The sequence below is a fragment of the Notolepis coatsorum genome (genome assembly GCF_963971535.1).
Source record: "Notolepis coatsorum genome assembly, chromosome: 12".
NCBI classification, from domain to species: domain Eukaryota; kingdom Metazoa; phylum Chordata; class Actinopteri; order Aulopiformes; family Paralepididae; genus Notolepis; species Notolepis coatsorum.
This window is the reverse complement of record NC_140176.1, coordinates 67,159,859-67,165,441: the sequence shown is the minus strand read 5'-3', so window position 1 is coordinate 67,165,441 and position 5,583 is coordinate 67,159,859.

Genomic DNA, 5,583 nt, shown 5'->3' with positions numbered 1-5,583 from the left:
GTGAAGGGCCAGATTAAAGCTGAGAATCTACATTTATTGTTTTATATACCTTGTATATTATTTATATATACACAGTATATCCCTTTAAGCCTGCGTTTGAATCATAGTAATATTCGCTTTCCTTATTGGATAACGCCATCGGCGCCAGACCGCAAGCCCCCAAAGTTAGGTTCAAAGGCGAGTCCGGGCAAGTCCGGGCGAGTCGCAACATGCCCGGAGACAGCGCATTGATTCGAGACGAGAACTGAGGTTCGGCACTAGATAGCCACTTAAGTATATATACAGCGGCAGGTGCGAACAGTAGCTGTTCGTGCAGCAAGTTCAACGTTCATCAAGTTCGGTAAAACAGTGAAGTGAGAAGCAGTGCGTCTAACAGAGCGTTGAGAACCACATGCGCAGTGAATAGTAAAAGTGTCAGATTTAATGCAGTAACGTCAAGTTCGACTTAGCTTAATGTGAAGTAAAGAGTCGTTAATTATTGTGTATCGTGCCAACAGCAGTTTGTTCGTGTGTAGCATTACCCAGCAGTTCGTTCGTTTAGCTAGTGGACCTTAGCCAGTGCGCGTGGACTAAATACATTGGTACCAGCACACGAGGAGGCCTAGTCGGAGAACCTACTGGACATGTGCACAGGAGAACCGACGGCGGCGATTGCAGAACCAGTATTGGTTGGATTATATTGATTGTGGAACGTACTACCTGGAGAAGAGCATCGTTAATCTCCACTGTCGTTTGGATTTAAACACCGTGAGGATCTACATTCGGGCTGGCCTCATGGACCGAGGCTAGCTGGCTATTATCATTGCTATTGGGCAATTGGATTACAGTTATTGCTTTTGATGCTGAGCTTTGGATTACAAGGACTGGCTTCTGTACGTGAATCCCCTTCTTCTTCAATTGATCAGACTGAGTATCCGAACATTCCTCTCTCCTCCAGAACTTACAACTCTGGGAGGAACCCCATTGTCTCCAGCGGTACCAGCGTTGCCCTCTATAATTGCCATTCTACGCCAGGCGGCGTTAGCCTAGTACCCCATCGTAGGAATTATTCTATTCCCATTGACTTATGCTACTGACTGACTTTATGCCTATTCTTCGCCATACAAGCGCAACCCTAATTCTCATATCTGTACATTTACTGCATAATAATAAATACCCTCAAATGATATTTCTTTGTCAGTGCCGTGTTATTATGAGTGTCTGCCATATATTAGATGTACTGTCTGGCCAGTAATTAAAGTACATACCTAGCAGTGGTTTAATCTATCACAATCTTTAATACAGTCAGGGTTTTGTAACCCCTCAGTTACATAATCCATTTTCTCCATTAGACAGATTCAACATGCTTCTACTGTATGTGTTAAAAACCTTGCAAATCCTCCGATACATTTTAGCATGGTATTGGGCTGATATCCGATACCAATATCAGTATCGGTGCTTCCATACATTAAGCACTTATTTTTTTTTTATTAGGGTTGCCGTTGACAACCCATTGTCTTCCTGGAGTCCAACAAAACTCAAAGTGAATTATGAAGGAGCGGGGGAATAAAAGATAATTCAAAGAAAGAATAATAACTATAACAATTATAATGAGTTAGTTATTATTATGAATCATGGATGAGCTGTGAAGCCAAGATCTCTGGGCTTGTGTGTCTCTAATGCAAATGTTAAGCCGGTAATGGGAAAATATTCCGTCTGTGAAATGGTAACATAATCGTGACCTGTGTCAAAATGAGGCCTTTGTTAGTATAGGTGATACTTGCTTCCACACAGCTACAAGCCCTCCCCTGTAGAGGCCAGGTAACCCTGTTCAACTGTCTGTTAGATCTTGATCAGCTAAGATTGTGTTAGTCAATTAGTCATGTTTTCTTTTACACACTGAATGAGTTATTTCCTAAAAAGAAAAGCACATCTAGACATCTTGGTCTAAACATATAAATAATACAATTTGTCATTAAAATGGGAAGAGGATTTTTTTATGAATAGGAAATGTTCTGCTTTCATCACTCCCTCGATAATGAAATCAGTTATTCATTCGCTGGTTCTGTCTCACTTAGAATACTGCCCTGTTATCTGGTCATCAGCTACAAAATCTGATTTGAAAAAATTGCAGGTTGGCTGTTCATACAGTATTTGTTTTATGCATGAACATCTGGCATGGCTAATGGTTGAAAATAAATGTGAGTCTTGTAATGCTACTGCAGAACATTATCAGCACTGGTAAGCCATCTAGCTTGGCTCATCAGTTGCAAATTACTTCTGAACATGGTTACAACACTAGAGAGGCCACTTAACAATACATAACAAAATTACTTTCAAAAAATATAAGAGATATCTTGCAAACTTGTCAAATATGTAACTGTTATCTGTGTATTATTTTTTTTAATTTGACTGGAATGTTAGATTTGGATTTTATAATGTGAATTTGTATATTTGTATTCATTTTACATTTTTGTGTTTTGTTTTATTTTAATTTGTATTATTTTCTTTGCTGTACATTTGTATTGCATGTGTTTTGTCCAGGACCCCAGGAAGACTAGAGGCTCTTTCATGTGTCTTTAATGGGATCCTTTAATAAACATAAACATAAACACATCTCCGTCACAAACTACATTTGAAGAGGCCTTTCTGCATGACTGCATGTGGGAAATGAAGTTTTACAGATGTGTCTATCAAATGGACTAATCACAAGTCCAAAGTTGACTAAGAACTACTTCAGCTGAGAACAGTGTTATGATCGTCACCAGAACGAGAAGGAAATGGTTACAGTGTTTCCCACAGAACCTTTATTTTGTACCTTTTAAAGTTACCGGTAAATGCATCAATCTGGTGCACTTTTAGAGCAAAATAAAGAGGCTAGATCTATGATGAACTTTGTGCTCAAAACACAAAATCGACTAGACTAGTGCTTCCCAATCCTCTCCTCGAAGCACCCCAGCCGTTCAATGTATTTGTTCAATTCCACCACCAGCACACCTGATTCAACTTAACTAGCCCTTTATTAGTTGAATCAGGTGTGCTGGTGGTGGAATTTAACAACATTACTCCACTACATTAATCTGAACCCATTAGTTACTAGAACATAAAAAAAATTATGAAGATGATGTACTTTCAAATGTGAAGCCTGCCAACGTCAAGAGGACGTAATCAGAGCCAGTATAACTGAAATGGTTTGAGGAGCTCCCAAGTACTAGAATGTAACATCATGTAGAACGCATCATTTGACTTTTGATATCAAATACTTCTCTACTATGACTTAATTTTGAATGGACCATCTTTGCTTTTACCAGAGTACCATTTGTTCTGAGTCTAATTCTACTTAAGTAATGTAACTGTGTACTTCTTCCACCACTGCAACCAAGGGGTAGTGGTTAATAATGAAGGGAGCATTTACTGACATTTCAGCACCACAAACCATATCTTCATTGCTAAAAAAAAAAAAAAAAAAAAAAGTATAGCCTCCTATATTAGATTTGAAAGTGATTCTTCTGGTTCTTAAGACCATATCAAACTGCTGAAACTCACAAAAACCACTGCAGTTATAATGTTTTTTATGTTTCCCCAAGCTGACATATCATCCTCAAACTGCCAAACTGAAGCACTACGGGTGTGTGCATAGGCACAAACCACTTCCACTCAGCAGTGCTGACAGGACAGAAGGTTTGATGGCACGCCAAGGGTTCAAGCCGGGCGCAAATAAGCAAATAAAGAAGAGAGAATGATAAACCGACGAAGCTGATTCAACAAGACAGGTGGGGCGCTTGATTTAACTCCCACCTCAGCCCAGGCGCCTTGAGAGGTGCTAGAGAGAGTTATGAAGGAGAGTCCTGAGGGCACAGCCATGCCATCAACAAACCAACCCCCTTGTCGTCACACCCACGCGGCACACAAAGAACACGCCGTGCATCACCGTCTGGTGCCCGCGGCCCAGGCAAGTATGTGCGGTCAACTGGTGTATCCTCCTGCCAGTGTGATTCAGACGCACACACCGTATATAGAAGGTATATGACCAGGATTCTCATTCTAATGTCCCGTCATGTCATCTGCGAATGATCAATGTCAATGGCAAATTATTATTCTGCACAAAAGACAGCTTTTGCATAATTACAACCCATTTACAGTCAATATAACAGATGGCTACAGTAAGAAAGACTGACGGCCACTTATAAGAACAGAGGTAATTAACAAAATGACACAAGGTTCCTGTTCAGGGGCGGATTTAGGATTGTAGGAGATCCGGGGCTTAGCCCAGATGCCCCCTGCCCCCCGCCCCCCCCCTTTTTTTTTTTTTTTTTTTTTTTGAATCTTTTGTTGATTTTTTTTATTATGGTTAGATTTATATATTGGGGGGGGATATATCATATTTTTCATATAATCAAAAAGTGGTGGAGCAAGATCATACCTTTGCTCCCCCAAGTTCAATAGTGGGAGAGCAGAGATGCTCCGAATGCTCTTATGGCCAGGCGTCTATGATTCACTGATACAAAGTAAAATAGTGCAGTGCAATAAATAGTTAGTAAAATAGAATAAAATAATGCAATAGTGCATTGCAATAAAATAGTTATCATCGTATTTTTTCGGGAGGCCGGTAAGGAGTGCATTACAGTAGTCGAGTTGGCTTGAGATAAAGGCATGGATCTGGTTTTCAGCGTCCTTTTGATTTATAAATGGCCGTACTTTAGCTATGTTTCTAAGGTGGAAGAATTACGTTTTTGTCAACTTGTTGATTGTGATTTAAAGCTTAGGTCTGAGTCTACCATAACACCAAGACTTAACTCACTCAAATACAGTTAGCAGCTGGATAGACCACAGATGGAAATTAGCTTCTGCTAAATCTGGTGCAAACATATTTTCATGTAACAATGATGAATTGTATAAAAAAAAAAAAAAAAAAAAAAAAAAAAAAATTTTTTTTAAATAGATTCGGGGCTTTTCAGAATACATCCGGGGCTTGAGCCCAGGTAGCCACCCCCTAGCTCCGCCCCTGTTCCTGTTCCTGTCACAGTGATGGCTGAACTGTACTCGACTACACACACACACACACACACACACACACACACACACACACACACACACACCACACACACACACACACACACACACACACACACCACACACACACACACACACACAACACACACACACTACATGTAAGCCCACACTGAGGTACCATCAAAATGCTATCTTAAAGGCAACACTGAATGATACTATGTATATATTGCAGTTGGAATGTCAAACCCAGACTTCAGAAACGAGGAATATTTGTGCAGCATTGATGATCCATAGCGCTGCCTCATATACATTTGCCTGATTCTTTAACTTAATAACAATTGTGTTGCTGAGCAACATGCATGCCTCACGCCTCCCACTGATGTCCACTAGCATGTTTAGCGTGATCTTAACAAATGCACTGTCTGCTTCCAATGTCTCCAAAACCAACAAGCGTTTTTTTTTTTTGGTGACCCAACAAGGACTCCCTCCCTTTAAAAACGCTGCCCCTTTAAGTAGGCCCCTGCATGTTCACATAGAGCACAGTTAACTTCTCTCCCCGGCACCCTCCGATCCCCCCCTCCTCCTCCTCCT